At 44.3% G+C, this 21681-nt stretch overlaps 1 protein-coding gene and 1 long non-coding RNA gene across 3 annotated transcripts in view; one reads left to right on the top strand and one right to left on the bottom strand.

Annotated features, from left to right (window-relative positions):
* The window catches only part of ANGEL1 (angel homolog 1), a 113097-nt gene extending 92312 nt beyond the window's left edge, over positions 1-20785 (bottom strand). The window contains exon 1 of the mRNA XM_074542574.1: positions 20571-20785. The gene's annotated coding sequence lies outside the window, so the exon portion shown is untranslated. The remainder of the gene's footprint in view (positions 1-20570) is intronic.
* The window catches only part of LOC113459066 (uncharacterized), a 51017-nt gene that overhangs the window by 13636 nt on the left and 15700 nt on the right, over positions 1-21681 (top strand). The window lies entirely within an intron of this gene.

Here is a 21681-nt window from a genome sequence, read left to right as displayed (position 1 = left end):
TTGGGGAATGTGAGGTTCCTTTGGTTCCTTAGAGCCCTCAGTAAGACCAGTGTAACTGAGAGATACCTACCTCCCACTGAGATCCTGCAGTGCCATAGTCAGCAGAGACACTTCTGCTGATGCCCTGCCTGCAGTGACAAACAGGCTGAGTGCTTCTGACAGGCCAAACCGCATAAAAGAGGCTTAGTTTAGGGGGTTTTCCTCCTTATGGTCCTGAAATATATTTGTATTTTACATCTCATATGTTGCATTTTAGTGTCTGCTACAAAAGCCACTTACTTTACTGGACCTGCGGAGCATGAGCTTTCCTTCTGGTATCAACCAGTTAACTCCAGTTATGCTGTTACCTTTCTCTGAAACGGGCCCATGTCAGAGGATTATGGGGAAGGTGGAGACAGACCATTGATGACAGATGGTTTGAGTACAAGGATTATTGCAGTAATACAGTATTTTTCAATTACAGACTCGTGCTATATGGAGACTTTGTAATGTTGCTGAGAAATTATCCTTTGTAAGGATTTATATTTCTTATCTAGAAATGAAGCAGGTGTGGCTTTTTGCATTAAGAAAATTAGGGAATAAAGCAAGCAAAAAGGACTTTCTTGAATTAGTTTTTTTTTTCTGATATTGATAGTAAATGCTCTTTCATCTTTCTCATATTCTTCCTGGTTAAAGGCTTTTGAAACAAGGTGAACATTTTTTGCGGTCTTTACAGTTTAGATGCCTATAAGTACATCACAGTGCTTTTCCACATTAGCAGATTTTTCTAGCAACATCAGCCAAAGGAAGCTGTCTGCTGCCAATGAAGCTCTGCAATTGCGAAACTGTGAAGAAAGACACACCAAGAGGAATGGGAATTGTTTTATCCCTTCACACACCAAGACAAAGGAAAATTGTTTTATCCCCTCCAAAACCTGCCCCATTCTGTGCAACCTCATTTTCAGAGCAATGATTATCCTGACATCTGGGTATGCTCAGTTGGGTTCGCTCTTGCTGGACTATATCAATCAGACCTAGCCTCTGTTGCTAGTGATGCAATTTCTGAGTGGCTTCTTGGCTCAGCTCACGGGTGGGATCCTCTTTTTTTGGGTTAGGACCAGCTTCATCCTGGCCTCCAACAATGGGTGGAACAGTTTCCTTGCCCTGCCTTTCTCTGCAATCCCTTCATCTGACTGTTTCTTTGGGGTGAAGAGGGAATGCTGACATTTTTGATGCTTTGTTTCCCACCCCGCCTTTTTTTTGCATCCAGAAGTCCTCCAGAGACCCAAATCCATCTTCCACAAAGTGAAGCAATGCTGGGGAAGAGGAGGGGAAGGATTGCAGACTGATTTCCAGGGGACTGCACTGCTCAGCAGAGGGACTGTATCCAGGCAACCTGCTTCCCTGCCTGAGATAAGGACACACAGCTGGGACTTTGGAAAACTAAGAAGAAGCTACTTGTAAAGAGTGGGCTACATGGGGGCAGCAGGGGAAATGGTGCAGGGGGGAGCCATGTTATTTTGAGCAGGTTATTTCTGCCCTGGCATCCTCATGACACTGGACCCGGCTGCAGTAGCCAGCTGAGCCACCCAGCTGCTCCTTTCCAGGTCCCCACCGAGAGATGGGGAAAGGGAGCGGATTTTTCATTCTCAACCTGAGGGCTTGCCTGGGAAGGGGCGTGTCCTGCCTTTTGCAGGAGCCATTCCCCAGCTTTTGAGCAAAGAGTATTGTACACTATAATCCTGCCTCCTTGGACACAGTGAGAAAAAACCCTATATTGCTTGGAAAGCTCAAATCCTGCACCATGATGGATGGACAGACAAAACAATACAGAAACAAACCAGACAAAACAACGCAGGCAGAAGATACTGTGAGACATCAGAGTGGCCCATGCTGAGACAAGCACCTCAGGATGAAAACCTCCTTTATTGCATTGCTTTCTACCTCACCTGGTGCAGGTGTCTTAGATTCTGCACGCCTGATTTGACCAAGATCCTAGGATTTGGGCCCAACTTCAGACCTCATCTGTTGCTTTACCAGCCAGGAGCAAGGGTGGGCTGCCAACAGCCCTGCAAAGCACAGGGAAAGCCTCTCCACAATGACTGTCTCATTCTCCTCCTAAAGGCAAAGGTCTGACTTTCTCCAGGACCCAGCACCTTCTTCTTGTCAGCTGTTCATCGTTCACTGGCAAGTCCCATCTAATGGCAAGGTAAAAGGTGTGTCCTTCAGGTGGAGCTGCCTACATGTCCTCTCCTCACGCCTCTGGAGGTCTGGCTTTTAGGGATATTTAGGGACTCCGCTGGGGCTGAGGAGGCCCATCACCCTTTGGCTAGAGATCCTCCAAGCTTCCAAAGGGAGGGAAGTAAAATTGCTCTTCGTTCCTCTTTCATGCTCAAACAGTGCTATTGTCCTTCGCCTCAATTAGTCCCCTTTGTTTACAACAACTCTATTTTATCTCTCTATCTCTCTTCCTACTCTTCCTTTACTGTCGCCTCTTCCCTCCTTCATATGGTTTTTCAGATCTGAGCCCCATCACCTTGTGTGCCTGGGCTGGCAAGACTGCTTAATAAGCAGAGCCAGGCTAGGAAGGGCTCCTACCCACGGCTCAGGCATTTCCTGACCTTTCAAGTGCCTCTCTCGGAGGAGTACCTCCGTTGCCTGCCCTTTGACTTTTTTCAGTGCTTTTTAACCTGTAACTGAGTAGCTCACAAAGTGCCGTTTGCTAAGAGGAGAGAAATGAACTGGGGGGAGGAAGGGGAGGGGCAGGGGGCTTGGAAAGGACATTAAGGAGCTAAAAATAACCATGGGTCAACTCTGAATGAGCCTGAGGCACTTCTCCTCCCCCTGCCCCCAGCTGATGCCGCAGTCAAAGAGAGGACAAGCAGCCATGAAGAATTCTGACTGTCTTCAGAAGCGGCTCCTCTCCCTTCCCTCAGGGCGTGCCTGCTGCCAGGACCGTGATTGCTACACTGCTATAGAAAGAGGAAAACAAAATAAATTAAAAGGATTGTGCCCCAAAATAACCCCTCTGTCTCTTGGCACCACGTCAGCCACAGAAAATTTCGTGAACCACAGATGTTAAGCAGGAAAATACCTATTAGTTCCCATCGACTCTCCAACCAGGAGGTGGGAGAAGAAGAAGTTAGTGCCAGATTATCCCCTCCAGTCAAGTATATCAGACAAGAAATTCTTTTCAGAGACACAGCTCTCCACAGCCTCCACTTTGAACACGGTGACTCCCCCCAGGTACCCATCCACGTCTGATTCAGAATGGCTTCATAGGGACGAAGCAAAGAAGATTATAAAGCCCCATGACATAACATCTGGTGTTTGGTGAGATCTAACTAAGAACTAAAAAGGTTTTGATTGTCCTAACCCATGACTTGCATGAGGAAGTTTCACCAGCTTGCATGAGAATTAAGGGCTAAGAAACACAAAGCAGAGGCAAGTGTTTCTAATGTGTCTGGAGAAAGTAGTACTACTAATTTAAACACACTACACATTGTATTTTAAAAAACTACATACAAGTGTAGAGATAGCAGAGGCCAGCAGAGGTAAGAAATGCACGTGCAGCAATCCAGTCTTTAACTCTCTTTTCCCTTCTTTCAGATCCCTGCCTATTCAGTATATCAGACTGTATATAAAGTATTCAGCAAATGAGGACATCATCAGCCTTCCTTCCAGTCCAGTGAATTGAACCAAACTCAGATTTCAATGTCTGATTTCCCTCTCCAGTCTTCTTACAGCCTGAGCTTATGCACAAGAGATGTAGGACTGCTAGAAGGCTGGATGTTTTTTCAAATGCCTGTCCTACTAAAGAAAGTGATGCACACCTTGCCAGCAGATTTCACAGCTGCAAGCTGACAGATGAGAAATATCCATATATAATGACTTGTGAACCAGATTCCATAGGAGAGTGCTTTATGATTGTTTATTCTTTCCCCAGCTTCATCAGTGTTCCTGTGACCGTTCTGCTGTCACTCATGTGCTTCCCCATTCTTTCTATCTTCTACACCATCTTCTTGTCTGTCCCTGCCATCCAACTTCGGCTCCTCTCATGCTTTGAAATTTGAGAGAGAACTAAAGACAGGAACCAAATGATACCAGCCAGGTATGGATGCTGCAGGCAATAGTGATGAGAAGCATGACCACACAGATTTGTCATGTACAGTGCTACACCCTGGGATTAACTCCAAGGCCTGTGGAGCTTTCCTTCTCTAACTATTTACAGTATAAAACAAAAATAAATGAGCAGCTCTGCAGTGGAGAGGGAAAGCGGGCAAGATCCTCACAAATTTTGTGAATTTCCTTCCCTTTGACAATAAAATGAGAAATAATAAAATTGGCTACAGAACTGGCTACTTCCCATTTGTCATCAGCCTGCAAAGCACTGTACAGTCCAAGGAAAACATGAAGTTCAGCCAAGCTGAGACTTCCCAACTCTCAGACTGAGGACATTCCCACTGTGTTCCCTGAACTCTTCTGCAAGGGCCCTGCTGACACCTGTGCACATTCACTGATATAACATAAAGGTGGGGGAAACTGAACTAAATACATCCAGGGACCTGCAAACACATAACCCAGCTAGTTACCTCTTCAAGCAGGACTAGCTCATGGAGAGCACAAAAAAGGGATAAAACAGCCCAAGAGTCGGGGTGAGCGAGATGGTAAACTCTTACAGTGTACAGGCCTGAAGGACTTAAGAGGCACTTGTCACAAAGCCCTAGGAACAATCCATCTAACATTTGCCATGAATACTATCCTGTGGGGAATGAGGGGATGAATGGAATTATCTAATCCTGCCTTCCAATCCTGTGACCAACCTAACTAATCTCAGACATTGGTTTAAAAGGTAGTCTGCAGGATGCTCTTACAAGATGCTTCCTGACATCATTGTCTTTTGTGTTGTGAAAGTAGCCTTCTAGCTTTAAGGTATTGCTTGACATGGCTAGGGAAGTGCAGAGCTGAAGCTGAGTCTGGGAGAAAACCCCTACTCAGCAGCACCTTTAAGTTCCCAGCACCTGACACTGGAAGGCTGCCATTCTCCTCTAATCCCAGAAAACAAACCAGACCAGCCTTTTCCCACTGCAAGCTGCCTTAAGATACCATCATTGCCTTTTCTCAGAAAGGCAACCTGGACTGTATCAATGAGCGGTCTGGTGTCCAGCAGAGAAGTGTGACTCATTCTTTCTTTGTCACAGTCACAAAAGCCACAATAGAACATGTTGCCCCTGATGGCAGGGGACAGGAGAGGATGACCCAGAAGGTCATCCTTGAAAACCCTTTCTTCCAGTCCTGCGTTGCTTGCCCAGTGAAACTGAGAGAGAAACAATGCTTTCAATGTTGAGAGAGAGGATCAAGAGACTTTAATTTGTTCCTGCCTTGCCACTGACTGTGAAGGGTTTAATGTATCCCTTCTATTATTTTACCTGTAAAACATGGGCACTAAAGCACACTAAACACAAGAAAAGTGTAGAATTCAATGAATGGATAATTGTGTATCTTGGGAACAAAGTATGCATTTCCAATTAACTGAAAATATTCTCTATTGCCACCAGCCTTTGTAAAGCACCTTCATTGCTCAGGAAGAAACATGTAATACACAGTACACATTATTAAATTAGTCATTCTCCCTACAATTCTGTATGCCAGCATATTTATAATGTGCCAGTCTTTTTGGTTTCCAGGTGAGGAATGCACAATATTGAACTCAAATTAATGAAATCAAATACTTCACATATTTCTGATTAGAAATGCTACAGAGATTTTCAAAATTATGTTGTTAACAGAAAAACATACAGCTTGCCATATCCAGGAGGTTTTTATTGCTGCATTTGGTGATTTGGTTGGGATCCCCAGACAAAAGATGTTACATAAATACCAATGCAAAAGTATTTCAACAGTTTCTTGCCAACCAAACCCCAATGGCTTTCTCCATACTTTGCATAGTTGCTAATTACTATTACTATTTTTATTATAACTTTTTTTAAAGCCAAGTAATATAATATATTAATTATGGCTGTAACTATTATTCTCTGATAGATGCTCTGATGTATTTCCTTTCAGATGGGACCAGAATCCCAGTAATTCCCAATTACTGTGTCCCAGTTTGGGCAGTTCTATCTTCTACTTCTGTTCAGTTTCAGCTGGATGTAATCTAATTCCTTCCATAAGAGATGATGGAAGTGCTCAAAGTGACTCTGTACTGTTAAATAATTGTCATGTTCAGCCCTAAGAATGACTGCATTTCAACAATGGGTAACCAATTTCTGTATTTTATCTGTAAACACTTGGCATATTTCAAATTTAAATGCTTACCTAAAGAGTTAATTTCAAATATTTGTGCTTAGTGATCTTTATCCCTTCTCTTTTAATTTCTTTCTAGTCCAGATCCCCTGGTCTAAGTGGGAGGGAGGATTACAGAACTCAAAGTGTCTTTAAGCTACTTAAATACTTCTGCAGTAATTCTGGGGCTAGTGGCAGGTCAGTTTAGCTCCTAGGGATCAGGCCAATGGCATCACCTGCTCAAACAAGGCAGAGCTAGAAGATGGGACCTGCAGATCTGAGCATTCATGGGCCAGATGAAGAGAAATCATACACCTAACTAAGATGGGGAAGCACAGCTGCAGGATGAAAGGGCAGCAGCTGTAAGAACTGAAGATTTCCAGAGGGAGTTTTTAACCAGTGATTTGAGAATCAGCTGTGATTTCAACAGCCACATCTACCCAACTGGACTGAACCACCTCCAGCACAGAAAAAGCCTCAGGGAGAAGATGAAAGTTTAATTAATTAATGCTTGTAAAATGCTTTGAGACCCTCAGATGGAACACACAAGAGAAGTAGAAAGACTTAATTATTTTTACCACCGATATTATGGGGGGCATTGATAATATCTTATTTAGATGCTATAGTCCTTTAATTCTTTTTAGGCTGGATCTGATCTGCATGTGGTATCTGAGACCTAAGAAATGGTGAAATGATAATCTCAAGCATTTGGTTTGCAAAAATCAAATATCACTTTTCAGGGATTTATGGTCAACATTTTGTCAGACCTGCTGCTAAAAAGCAATCAGCCTACAGCATGAGCACACCTTAAACCAGCCACTGAATAGGGCCTTTGTCTTCTGCCACAGCAGTTCTTTTTCCCTTATTTCCCTTTACATGATTTTGCAACAGGAAATGTAGCTATTAGCTAAATGGCAGCAAAATATTCATACTGCCATTATCAAAGTTAACCTGCTGAATAAGCACAAGGAGATACTGGCTAGTTTAGCAGGACAGGAAAACACACTCCAGATCCTTTCACCTCCATGTCACCAGGTCCAGCCCAGTCTAGATTGATAATTGCAAAACTGCCATTTGACACCGTTTTGGCACGCTGGACAAAATGAACTGGGCAAGGGAAGGATGGAAAAATCCCAGCCCAAGTCCCACTGGGACAAGTGTCAACACTACAAATGGCATTGCTTGCCAGGTCAGAAAAGAGGCCATTGCATTCCTCAGGCACGTTACTTCCAGGAGGGCAGGAGGAATAATGTCAAGACCATGTTAAAGAAACGTGCCCTGTCCTGCATGTACCTTTTAGACTCCAACATTAACTGAGTGCCTTCCATCATAAAAAATACCCACATTAAAGAGCAGAGGCGAGAAAGTGGGTATCAGTCAGACAGGGAGTGTTATTTGCTGGCACTTTCCCAAAAGTAGCTGTTTTAGGAATGTGCTTCAGGAAAGAAATGGCAATCTGGGAATTACTGTTAGTAACAATCTGTTGTAACTCCAGGTTACTAAAATACACCTGCACTCCTGCACTGTATGCATCCCTGGGTTGTTTGCTGCAGGAAGCATAGCTCATTTGGAATGAAATTCACTGCAATGAGTGGCTGACTCTGAAAGTTACAGTACCTTAGACACCCTTGAATCTTTGCTATAACATGTAGGCCCTAGCTTGTCACTAACATATTTTCATTATGATACCCCTTCAGATGTTCTTGTAAATGCTGCAGTCAGCATGGATCTTACTGCAGTTGCACATGCACCTCACATGAACAAGTCTGGATTTTTTAAGCAACTGTCTTTGGCATAACACAGAATTATGGAAAGCTAAGTGCTGTAAATTATGGAACTAAAACTGAGGGCCTGAATTTGCAGCAAAGCTACCCTGAACTTTCCCTCTTGTGATAAAGAGATAAACCACTTTCTGACACTCACAAGGAAGGTTAACAGAGAGACAATTTGACTGATCTTTGTCCATGGTTCCTTATGGGATGCATATATGGTAAATTATGTGTGTTACATAGAATAGATAGCCGTGGGTTTTTCTATATGGTGCAAGACTCACGGAGTTTCTTGGTACTGCAGAAGTCCAAAGACAAGCAATGAGGACTCACTATTTTCATGCATCTGTAGTGGTTTGAATTCTGGATGAAATGGGTTTACCCCTTGTAACTCCCTGTCCTGGCTGACAGGATGAGAAAAACCATAGGTTACAGTTCTGAAGCTCAGGCACAGCAGCATAATCAAAGTGCTGTGTAACCCCTGCCATGACAGGATGAGCAGAAGGAAGGCCCCAGCTACATTCCTTGAGAGGAGAACAGGAGCACCCAGATGGCCACAGCTCCTCCACAGCCACATTCATTTACAGATGTACAACCCTGACCCAAGCTCAAACTACAGTTAGACCTTTTTAAGGGATGAAGAATCGAAGCATGAGGAAGGGACACCCAGATTCAAAAGCTATTTAGGCACCTAATAATACAGATAGATGCCAGCTAGTATTTTCAGAAAACACTGTTCAGCAGTTAAGAGATCAGTAAAAATCTGCCCCAAATCAGCCTAAAGCCAAGCAGAAAATCACAGGGGTCAAAGACAGAGGTCACCATAGGAACAGCAAGCTGCTGAGTGTCAGCTGCTCTGCAGGAAGCACCTTGGTGCATACTCCTCTCCTTTGGTAAAGGTGAAGTAGTGTGAGACTACTGTGGCTTCTGTTGTCTGTCAACAGAAAGGAATTACCTGTCTCAGGTTTAGTGTGGCATAAAGGTGTGTAAATGGATATGGCACTGATAGTCTCTTGATACAGAGGCGACTTACAGAGGCAGAGCATTACTGTTCCTAGAAAGAAATCCAACAAACTCAGAAAATAAAACATTCTGACCTACTTTCACCTCCACTAACCTAGTCCTTCCTTAAAAGCTTACGTAGATACATTCACTTGTTGCTAGGCTCTCAGCAGCAGGATTTGAAGTCCAGGGATTCCACTTATGCTTAGCAAAGGAGCATGCAGTGATGCCTGGAATACATTGTCTCTCACCCCCATTCTCACATATAGGAGGAATGATAGCTTGAATGCTTTTGCAGCTCTCAGTTGAGCTCAGCTATTGTGAAAGCCTGTAAGCAGAGAGATGGGTCTCAGAGCACCCAGAACAAAGCCCACTAAACCTTCACGGGTCACAGCAAGTCCTTTCACAGCTGGGGTCACCACTGAACTTTGGCTAAATCACTCTGACCAGTATTGTAAATGAGGATGATAACATGGCCTACCAAGGGTCTGTCTTACCAGGGGCATGGATATGCAATGAATGAAGGTGAGGCGAAAAAACCAGATGTACTTGACCTTTCATCTTGGGTCCTCCGAGGACTTGCAACTTACACTCTGTCTGAGAGCACTGGTGACCTCGCCTCAGAAGTGGAAGACAAGAGGAGATGCAGAGGATTTTAACAACAAAGTGTGTTTGTAGTTCCACCAGAGCTGAATCCAGGAAATTTCATTGTTCACAGCATGGGCCATGACCGCTGCAGCCTGCTTTGGAGGCAGTGACCTCTGCCAAATGGTGACAGAACTCAGCTCCTATGTTCAGCTTAATCCTGACCTGCAGCTCCACCTTTTAGCCCCTGGCTTCCCAAATCGCTTTGACAAGACACTGAACTTCTGACCTACAGAATCCTCTTTTAGTCCAGTCCTTATCCCCTTCTGTCTCTATCATTTCATCACCCTGAGCTCTGCCAAAGCCTCTCACTCTGGATCTGTGACACCTTTCTTACTCCCATACTGAATATACTGGCAATGCTGTTCTCAACAGTAAACTCTTCTGCCCGGCCCTCGCCAACACTCCTTGACCCTTACAGTACTGGTTTTGTTAGCCACACTGACGGGTTAAACTGAACCCCTCACAATTTGTAGTGCCTCTGCTACCACAATTCAGGGCTCACCCTTCCTCCAGCTGTGTTGATGCACCTCCCTCTTAAGAGGCTCTCAGCATACTTTATTCTTAATGACTACAGCCTGCAAAGATGCTGAAACAGGAAGCCAAATGAATGCTGTGCAACCTTGGGAACGCAAATTCCATGTGTTTGTGAAGTCAAGGCGAGCCATTTCCTTCCCCGGTCCCTCCTCCCTTCACAGGCGTGCAAGCCGCAGCTAATAGGAAAACACAGAGGCACACACAAAGCTTTGTCCATGCTAATTGCCAGGAGCTGAGGCCCAGTCATCCTGTTGACTAATTTGTCAGCCGCTGCTGACTCAGCAATCTGGGGGGGCAGTTTCTCTCAAGCGCTTAAGTGCATTGGGAAGTAAATGGTTCTTATTGTTCTTTCCTTCCCTTCACTCTGGTGTCTGTATTTGTGGACAATTCTTGCCCCGGGCTTGACCTTGGCTGCAGCAGTGACTGGAGGGCTGGGATTGCCACGGCTAGTGGGCCTCTCATTAAACCCTAATGGAAAGAACAGGCTCGAGAGTGGTAGGACAAGGAAAGGGGGGAATGTGTGACCTCATCTGGAAATAGCATGTACTCCAGCAGGGCAGGACAGAGAGGAGAGTGAGGAAAGAGCTGACCTGAAATCTGTGCCTTGCATGAGTTGAAAACAAGTGAGATCAACGAACTGGGCCGTCTGAAACAAACATGCCTAAAACAGCCAGAAACATGCGAGACTTCACTGAGTATTTCCTCTGCCCGTTGCTTGAACAACAGATCTGGGCATAAGCCCAGGCAAAAGTCCTCAGGCCAAAGGGAGAAACTGCTGCTGGTGAAGTGCAGATGACACAGGAAGAGGCAGAGGCATCCTTGGGCTGATGCTGCAGGCAGGACAGACACCTGCAGCCACTCCATGCAGCAGTGTGCAGTTCTGAACAGCTGTGCATGAGGGCCATCCCATATCCTGGCTGTGTAAGGAACTGTTTGCAGAAAAGCTTACTGGAAAGTGAGAGACAAAGTAGAGGAGGAGACAGAAAACAAAGTCCTATGGAATTCCCTTTACCCCAGACTGTTCATGGAGATCAATGCCCCACAGGGCACAGGTAGGACAGCCCAAGGCACATCTACCCTAACACACAGTGGCCATGAACATGTATTTGTCCCACAGCTTTTAAAGCACATAAACCTGTGTGAGGGAGAAACACTACCACACGCTAAACAGGCGTCTCGTATGCACCTTGTATTTGTACATGAGGCTCCTGTTTGGGCATAGCCCTGGGGTACCCCTGTCCTGAGCATACCCACAAGCCCAGCCCTGCCCATAGGCCTGACTGTCCACCCAGTCCATCCCTGACTGAGTAGTTCTGTCAGCACTGTGAAACATTGACTCAGCTGATAGCAGCAGACTCAAATCCTCTCCTGGAGTGTGGCATTTCTGCAGTCACTGCGGAGGGAGTGCTGTGAATGCGTAAGACTTGTTGGCAGAACAGTACAGACAGGGATTCTGTTGGAGTTTCATCTGGAGGTGATTAAATAATTCATTATCAATAATATTGAGAATTTTGGCAATATTTTCACTGAAAAAATATTCACAAATATGTTTCCATTATTTAGCTAGCTTTGGTTCTGTCACATTCCATTTAATATGCAGCTCTACCAGACTTTGTTTCTAGGTAGGAAAATAAGCTGGAATATGTAAGATGTGTGGATCCCAATAAGTTTCAGCCAGTTTTGCAATCAGCAGGTGGCATTTATCTAATTGTCTCTTTGTGAGAAAGGGCTTTGCTATGCAAGAATTTCTTTAGCAGTCTGGGAATCCCAAAAGTGTTTATTAAGAGACTTAGGCATTTATAGTATGTGCAACTTCTGTCTGCATTTTCTTTAAATTCTTTTGTTTGTGAATTCTTAGAAATACCAGATTTGCTGGTTTTCACTTTGACCTGTATGCCCTGTTTATTGTACTTAAAAGAAATTATTCTTCTTTTGTAGAGTATTCTGCATGTCAGTAAGATGAGTAGGTCCTCTGAGGGTAACAGGCATGTTTTTTTCAGGGTCACTGTTTTGAGAAAGCCTTAGAAAACAAACCTTCTTCTATCTTTCTCTGGCTGCCAAACCAGATATGAAACAAATCTTTGCAGTTTAGTCCTGTGGGTTTTTTCCTAAACATCCTCAGTATAGCCTGCTCTGTTCCTGAGTTGCAGGAGTCTAGATCATTGTTAGGCTGTTAAAGAATTTGCTTTTATTCCAGGCTTTCTGAATTTTACTTTTCCCATCTCTTTCTGTCCATCTCAGTTTAGTTACAAATCTCTCTCCTCCTGGGAATTTCTCTGCTATGCTAGTGAGTCTGCATCCTTTTATATGGCTCATAAAGAGCTCATGGACTCCTGGGAGGTTCAGAAGACTATAATGAATAACTCAAAAAAATAATCATTCCACAATGTAGAAATACTGAGAGGCTCTAATTTCTATTGAGGACAAATCATACAAATGTGGCCCTTCTAAGCCAAACTGATTTTAAAATAGAATATTCCAACAATCACTGGAAGACTTTTCATAGATAAAAAACTTCTCACTGTCCAGACATCACCTTTATTAAATGCCTCATCTAATTCATTGGAATCTCTCCATATTAGGCATAATACCAAATACTAAAATATATCAAGTAGAGAGAAAGATGAGAGTGATGAGAGTGATGAGAGTGATGAGAGTGATGAAGTTGGGACCTGAATTGTCACAGAAAATTACTTCATAATGTTAAATTGGACTCATGGCCACAGTCCCATAAAAGTGGGTATTTATCACAGAAAGAGACAGATCCTTTTTCTTGGCTGTACTCTATGTATGTATTGAGTTCAAGGAAAGAGGTGATCTTAAACCATCCTTGGTGTCACCAGTCATAATGTGCTGCGTTCTCTGATGTAAATTAGAGCAAGCAAATGAGTCTTACTAAATGGGTTTGATTTTTTTTTTTAAGATATTGCAAATCAGTCACAGGCACAAAGACCCTTTACCGTGGATGGGTTCACAAAGCCTGGCAGTAAAATGTGCCTCTCTCTGTCTGGAGAAGTGAGACCCTCTAGCAGTCTAGGACCTATACTAGAGCCCCATTTATTCACCAGCACCACACTGCAACCTGTACCTCTTGACCAGCTTCACAATGTGAAAGCAAAAAGCTCTTTGGACTTCTTTGTAAATCAAGAGTTAGAGTGGACTAGGCCTGTACTATCTTTTATTCTTACTGCAAAGTGTTTTCCAAATAAATGTTAGCTTTTCTTTCCTTTCCTGAGAATGAGGATGTTTCTCCAATGTGTGAAAAACTCATAGAAAAGGAAAATCCTGCCCTTTTTATTTTAATGGAGGTACTTTTATCTATGAGAGAAAATAGTTTCTTCACCCATCAGTTTCTCAAGTGAAAATTATGATTTCTATAAAAAAATGTGAAGCCAAATAGAAAGAGATGAAAACATGATCCTGAAATGCTACAGTCAGTTTCTGTTTTCCCTTTTTCTTCCTTTTTCTTCCTTTTTCCTCTGCCTACTAGTCCAACACTTTCTACCTTTTCTGAAGCAGGAATGAATGATTTCAGTAACACAAGTTTTAGCACTGAAGACATCTGTAAAAGCTGGGTAGTTTGGAGCCAAGTCTCTATACCTCGCCCTGTGCTTCTATTTTAGTTACTGCTGACATATCCTTCAATCACAGCATGGGATTAAGCACACAGGTTACCAGACAATTTTGTCCCCTCAGTATAAAACTGCATCACTGGGTTCCCACCCTTTTTCTTCCACTTCAGTGAGCTGCAGCATTTCCCTCCTCCTATTTCCACTTGTGATAGCTTATGCCAAGAACATTAAGTAGTGCAAAGCCCCCCACCCCCATCCCCATCCTCCCAGCCCCAACCCCCACCCTTGAGGAATAAATTGCTGAATTGTATTCATAGGTCCCATTCTACTCTGACTGTATAAATTAAAGATTTACAAAATCCAGTTCTGCTGCTGTTGCCGTGGTATCTAGGAAAGTCTTGAGAAGCACAGGCAATAGCAAACCAGGCCTATCTTTGTATAAGGGACTTCTCTGAAGGAGGGAAGAGGAGCTAGTGCAACCCCTGTGGATTTAGGAAACAAGTAAGCAGCTTCTCATGAAAGGAAACAAGCCATTTCCCTGGGAATTGCAAGGGCACTGGTCACCTTTCCCTTGGCTTGAATAGAGATCCCTCAGTCTCTCCTGCCACATCCCAATGGGGCCTAGATGAATTACAAAAAAGCAACAGCACATTTCTCCTTTGGGTGATCATGCTCGGGTAGTGCAGTGCTGGGGAAGGCTGAAGGGACAGCAGGGAGCTCCCATGTGTCACTTCTGGGTGACAGTACTGAAGCAGGACAGCCAGGCTTCACTGCAGAACTGACTCATTTGTTCCACACCACCAACTATCAGCATTTTGGAGGGACTTGTCTAGCAACATTAGCAACATAAAACCATGGGCTAAATTGGTCCCTAAGCCCCTTCCCCCATCCGTATTTTCTGAGGGATGGAATTTTTATCATAATTTCATCTTCCTCTCTTGCTGCCCTCCCTGTGTTCCCATCTGGCCTGATCTCTGTGGGAGCTTGGACAGCTCTCTCTGCCTCCAGTTTGACATCTGGGATGAGCAACACCAACCTTTATTCCAGAGAGACAGGCTTGTGGGGGTGATGTTTGGTGAATTCATGTCTACAAGCACTTTGAGGCCTCTTCCAGTCTCACTATAAAAAATGACTGTTTTTGATTGCTGCTGTCTCCCACAGGCCACTTCTTGGGCTCAGATCAGCATGATGCCCTGCCTAAAGCTCTCGTGCCCTTTCTACAGGGACATGGCAGTTCCTGAGCAGAGCCTCCTTCACACAGGTTATTTCTGTATCAGAGTTGCTGCACACTAGGCTGCCTAAATCCGGTGCAATCCAGGAAGAGGTGATTCCTCCTCTGCCTGCCCTGCTCACAGTGTGTTGTCACCTACTCTGTGAACCAGGCCAGATGCTCTGCTGCAGCTTTGCTTTTACTTGGGGAATTACATGCTAAGATGGTTCCTCCTTCCCATCCCCCATATCTCCAGTCACAAAAACAAGCAAATGCTTGTGAGCTAATCCTGTGCAGAGACTTTATTAAATAAACACAACTGGTACTGGTGACTTGTTTGTTTGGGGTTGCTTTTTTTTTTTTTTTTGTTTCGCATTTGCTATCTTTGGAAAGCTAATCCTCTGAGTCCACCCAGCGATTTCAGTCACCTCCAAATAACACTTACTAATAATCTTAATAAATCCATCTCCTAAGCAGCAGTCACTACTGCCAGCCACTGAATTACACAGAGCACCTCAGGAGCTCTGCTTCAGCTGATGCCCTTGTTTATCTTGATCATAAGTGAAATGGAGCACTTGCTCCCTACATTCTCAAACTCCTCAAAAGGTTCTTTGGGCAGTGTGACTGCACACATCAATGAAGAGGAAGGCAGTCAGGAGGATGTGACTTGCAGGCTTCCTCTTTTCCTCTACTCTGCTCCAAACCAGCTTCTGAGCACTTCTCACAAGGTAGCTTATATCTGGCTTATTCTACACATAAAATGTATGTGTAGCCATAAACAGAGAAACTGTTTGATTTCTAGGGAAATATTAAAGCTCATGAACAAAATAATGGTCTTAATCAAAGCAGGGAAACTTCAGGAGATATTCTTCACACTTTTGGTGGCTGGTCTAAATACTCATGGTAAGAGATGGGATGTCAGGACATAGACATTCTATTCTCATCTATTTACTTAGTTTTGTGAAGTTAAGTAACAAAAGCAGAGGTCCATCAGGCACCATGGCTGGATTATAAGCAATGCATGTGTCTGAGTTCAAATTGCAAACCTAACTCTTCCTAGGTTCCACAGCCTAATTTAGGGTCCCTGAAAACTGCAGAGCTCCTGTTTTTAACATTGTCTTTCCCCTGGTACTTGTAGACCTTCATGATTTCTATGATGATCTCATGCTGAACATGCTTCCTCCACTTTGCTTCTGAAGAACTTCAGACTGGCATGCAAATTCACACAAAGACTCCTTCAGTAAGTCTCCATTTCCTTCAAAACCACTCTCTAAGAGGCACTGCTCTGTTTAAGTATTATTAACTCCTGGTGGTACTGATGGGAAAATTAAAGATCCATGTGAAATGACTAGCTTAGAGCAGTGGCAAACCAGGTACCAAGGCAGAAAGAAGACTGGAGATTTCTTGCACTCAGATCCTCAGTCTACACAGCCAGACCCTTTTGAAGTTTTTAGTTTAATGATTTAATCACAGCTTATTATATGCTCTGAAATATCTGGATGACAGACATTATGCATATTACCACTTTAACTTGTCTGTATGTCTCCTTTAGAGTGGCTGACACTACAGGCAGCTTCCTTATTATACCACCGGTGAAATCCAATGCTTGCTGCAGTCTGGCTCCACTTTTTCTGACTGGTTTTCAGTATTCTCTGTTTCACAGGGAGAAGAAAGCTCTTGGGAAAGATGCCAGGGTCTTGGCTTTGATTACACTAATTGAGAAGTGAGGCAGTTCCAAACTTCTACCAGCAGAAACTGATAGAGAATTTTGTAGCACTGATGCCCTGTGATACTGGAACTGGCACAGGCAAGGCTGGGCAGAAAGAGAGAATCCTATTTCTAATACAAGCTCATCCTTACTTACCACCATCTCTTCAGTGTCAAGGCAAAGTTAAGCAAAACACTAAGAGAATTAAGGGGTTTGCAGTTTTCATCCTACATTAACCATTTGGCCTCACCCCTCCAACCACCCTCTAAGGATTTTATCAGCTAAACCTTCTTCCAAGATCTCTTTGAGCCATTGGGGAACTACAGATTTTGGAGAGTTTATTTTTGTTCTGCTTCCCTGTGTTGTGCTCTCTGAGATCCTGTGTGCCATAAGCAGAGGCCATATGAAGCGGAGAGATACCAAACCAAACTGCGTACAGGAATTTGCTGTGTTAAGGACTGCTATGAGCTGTTTAAAAAAAAAAAAAAAAAGATTACTGTACAAGAAACATGCTATGAAAAAGGGGCTGACTGTACAGGCAGGATAGATAACATTTAAAACATTTGTTATGGGAACAGGAGTTTGCAGTGTGAGGGGGAAAGAGGGAGAGAAAAGAAAATACATGACTGGGAAGATAAGACAGAAGACTGTAGACAAAAGAGAAAGAAAGGAAAAGAAATAGTCTCATTTTCTTTTTCATTCATATTTTTCAACTGTGAAGCATTTTCTTGGCAAAGACATAAACAAAATGCAAGCTCTCCCTACATTTCTTTTCCCCTTAGTGTATAGTACAGGAAAACTCATGTGTGCACAGAAAATAAATGCAACTCCAACACTTAAAAGGAAAAAGACTGAGCAATGCAGACACAGAATGACAGATAAATATGGAGATGCACAGATACATATGGGCATAAAGCCACAGATACACAGCACCCACAGACACGAGAAAGAAACAACATGATACCATGTGCATGCAACAGACCCCACATGCACACACATCCTGAATAAAAGCAATAAAATGCTTGTAATTACTAGAATTTTGCACTACCAGAATGGCTTCAGTATTAAGCAAACAAAAAGCTGTCCTTGTCAGAGCTGCACTCCGTGTGTCTGCCAGCCCGGCATGGCAGCAGGCAAATCCTGCCGCATGCTCTCCCTCTTGCACCAGCCTGGAGTGCAGACACCCCGCTCAGCCAAGGTCTCTCTCTGCTGTCAGAACTTTTTATGTGGTACTAAAAACCTCAGCAAATTTCAGATGGCTAAAACGCTTAAATCACTGCCTCTGACTAATCTTCATTTTCTATCTCAGCTGCCCTTCCCCCGCCCCACCTCTTTCTGGCTGCGTGCTGATTACATGCAGCACTTCCAGGCACAAAAGCGAACCGTGTTTTAGCTATGTGTACATGACTGTACAATCTCCCGACCGGACCAGCATGTGCTTTTCTCGATGGCAACGTTGAGACAGGTCCCGAGTGTCGGGTGGCAAAAGCTGCAGCCATTTTCCCATAAGTCTATTTCTGGTGCAACGCAAGTGCAGGAGCACGGGGCTGGATGTATATTTAACTCCACATGCTTTAATCCAAAGAGGTCAGGAAATAGGAGCATGAATGCTCTTGTTGTGGCAGATGGGAATGTGTTGGATTGCCCACATTGTCAGGCAAGGGGCCCTGGGCCTGGAGGTAGTGCTGACATCATTGTCTCTCTCTGGGTTTTGCCTGCAGCTCCAGACACAGAGCTGTGCAGACAGTAACCCTTTCCTGCCCGAGCGCCCAGCTGGCAGTTCTGCCACAATCTCCTCTTTGTCACTGTATCCGCAGTCGCAGCCAAGGCAGCCTTCAAAGAAAATTGCTTTGGGCCTGCTACAGCTCTGATATTTCCCTTCCAAAAGAAATAAATTGTATCAACTCTTGGGGGAGAAGGTTAAACTTAATGGGAATGTGTCACCTCGGCTGTGGAAAAACACAAGCCCCCGAAGAAAGCCTTGGCATTTATCATCATTCAAGTACACAGATAGGATGCACAAGGACACAAACCTCCTGCTGTAAACACCCGAACCTAAGTAAATTTAGGAACTACATAAAAACTTGGCATTTAAATACCCTTGACTTCAGGCAATCATATAAAATCAGGAAAAGGAACAAGCTCCAACCTCTGCTTCTTCAGTGCTTCCAGTGGTTTTCAGACCTTTAGGAGAGGCTCAACTAGTCCAGTTATCACTTTGCTGCGCCCCACAGACACTCCTGTTTCTGATCTCATGCTCCCATTTCTCCACCCACACAACCTGTCCCTGACGCCTCAGCAGGTACCCCACAATGTCAACAGCTCCCAGGGGACTCAGCATAACAGGGGATCAAGTGTTAGGTCTGCAGAGAGGCTCTGGCAATGCCAAAGGAGTATGCAAATAAATCCTATAAATCAAAAAAGAGCGCACACATATCTATCACTGTGCTTCCACACATTGCTCCATAGCTTTTCAGCTCTCTTACAGTTTTATCTCCACCATCCAGACTGATGTAGCAGCAATTTGGAGAATGTGAAACAGCAACACCCAATCAGTAGCTCTTGGGAATCTTTAAAAGTACCTTTCCTTGTATATAATTTTCTTCACCATTCTTCTCCGTGGTGGCATGGAAACAAGCCATGAAAAAAAGAATTTTGCAGGAAAACAATTTCATTCTGTGTTTGCACTTTTCCACAGACAGCAATCCCCTTATGATTTGGGGTCATTTCCTCTTGCCTATTCCTTTTTATTCTAGCAACATAAAATAAAAATTCTTAAAAAAATACTCACTCACAGTTCAAATAACAGAGAAGGACTAACTCCCCTTGCCCCAGTAATGCCACAGAATCCCACAAAGCACACTGACCTCTCCTTCACTCCCCCCTGCTCTGCCCAGGGATTACAGCAGTCTCAATACAGGCTTGTCCGTGCATGGGCTGTGATTTCCAACCACTTCATGATCTTTTATGAATGTAATTTCAGCCTTATCCACATTTCCTGATTTCTTTGCATTCCTATCAGACTTTTGATGTAAAAGTAACCAACATTGTTAACACTTCAGAGCACGAATTTTGCATTTTTACCTGTATGTAAATGACCCTGCAGCAATACCGTGTCATAAAAAAAAACCAATTTGGTGATGTGTATCTGTGCATGCATTGAACTGCAGAGGGGAGTATGAAAAAGAAGACAGCAGTGGTTTGTAACAAAACATATTTAGGCTCTTGTATCAGGATTTGTGAAATTGAAAAATGAGACAAGTCTTCAGTCTCACCTGCAGCTTCTCTGCAGTATAAATTAACCCCTGCTTGAACATAGGGCTAGGAATTTACTTTTCACACACACATAATCCTCAGCTTCATGTGGGGAAAAAAGGCAAAGGCAGAGCATATGCTGCTACCTGCTCTCTAGGCAGCATTGCTGCTGTGGCTGTGGCAAAAAAACACCGTTCAGACATAGTACCTCACTTAGCTCCTCTTCTGCTGGAATCCACATTAGCCCCCAGGTAGGTCAGAATTAGAGGAGGAAAAAAGTGTGGGCCACTTTCTGCCCCTGTCTTCCTAAGCTGCAGATAACTATTGATTGTCCACATTCACTGCCTGAGGCAATGGAGTAGAAGACCACGAGGAGATGTTTAAAGTGCCTGGACTGCAAAGAAGTGTGAGGCAGAAAGGAAGTGTTAAACTTGCAGTCATCGTCTGACTTGATAAGTCTCCATTAGATGACAATGGCAAAACCTTGTAAACATTAGGGATCCCCTGGTAGCTACCAAAAAAACTCCACAAAATTCTGTGGTATGAACTCTAGGTCTTCCTTCATAAGCTCCTGTCTTAAATACGTTGACAAGTACCACTCCACAAACCTTGGATTTGGACTGCCAGCCTTATCCAGTTGCCTTTCAGTTCCTTCATGCGGTGCCAGTTTAAGCCGTCCCGCGGGCTCCCGGCCGAGGCTGTGCCCGCACAGCCCCGGTGAGTCAGCAGTCCCGGAGCGCCCTGCCAGGCCTGCCTGCCCTGCCGACGAGAGGAGAAGGGACCCGCCATTCCCGCACAGTGCGTGTGCACATGCTTGGGGCCGCGCTGGGCAGGTCACTTGCCTCAATGTACGTGGTGCGGGTTTATTGTGTGGGAATTTACACACATGAGAAAGGAGTTTCGGCTGGGATCACCAGCGGGATTTTTTTTTTCTGCTAGGAAAGGGTTAACCGCAGTGCCCTTGCTGAGCTCCGAGTCTCCTTGCATTCCAGGGTAAATGGTGTTTAGCAGAGCCCGGTTACCTATGGCAACAGCGGAGAGGAATACTGCAGGCGATCTTCTGAATCACAGGATTTACAGCCCGTATGTTTATTCTGCAGAGAAACACTTCCAGCCCTGCTTCTGATGTGAGCTGGGAACCGCGAGAGGGCTTTACAGAGCCATTTAAAAGGCAATGTGAGCTGGAAGCGAGGCATTTTTAATCAAAGGCCAGGTTCAAAAAAGAAAAACATAGCCGAATCAGAGGAGTCTCCAGAATGAGCTCCAGTGTCACCGCGTACCTGCAGCCACACGCGCCGCCATTAACAACATCCTCACAACTTCACGGCTGCTCTCCGAATTTCTTGCCTCTGCCTCAGCCCTTGCACAGCCGCCCTGGGCCGATCGGCAGCACGGCCCGGGCACGGCCCCCTCGGCCGGAGCCAGAGCGGGCTCTCCGGGGCCTCAGAGGCGCCGAGCTCCCGCTGGAGCAGTACCTGGGCTGGGCACTGCCCCGGCGGCAGCAAGACCGCACGAAAGCGTCTGCTTTCATTCTGTGCACGTACTACTGACTTACTGACCGCTGCATGGGCGGTTTTCCTTATGGCGCGATAAACATTTGAACAGGATTTTAAAAAATCATCACAACTGGAGAGAGTATTTTGAGCCTGTTAAGAATTAAGCATATTTAAGACAACATTTGAAAAACAAGACTACAAATACATACTTTTACATATAATT

This window comes from Zonotrichia albicollis, chromosome 6, assembly GCF_047830755.1.
Source record: "Zonotrichia albicollis isolate bZonAlb1 chromosome 6, bZonAlb1.hap1, whole genome shotgun sequence".
NCBI lineage: Eukaryota > Metazoa > Chordata > Aves > Passeriformes > Passerellidae > Zonotrichia > Zonotrichia albicollis.
Note: the sequence above shows the minus strand (reverse complement) of the source record. Positions and strands in the feature narration are given on the sequence as shown.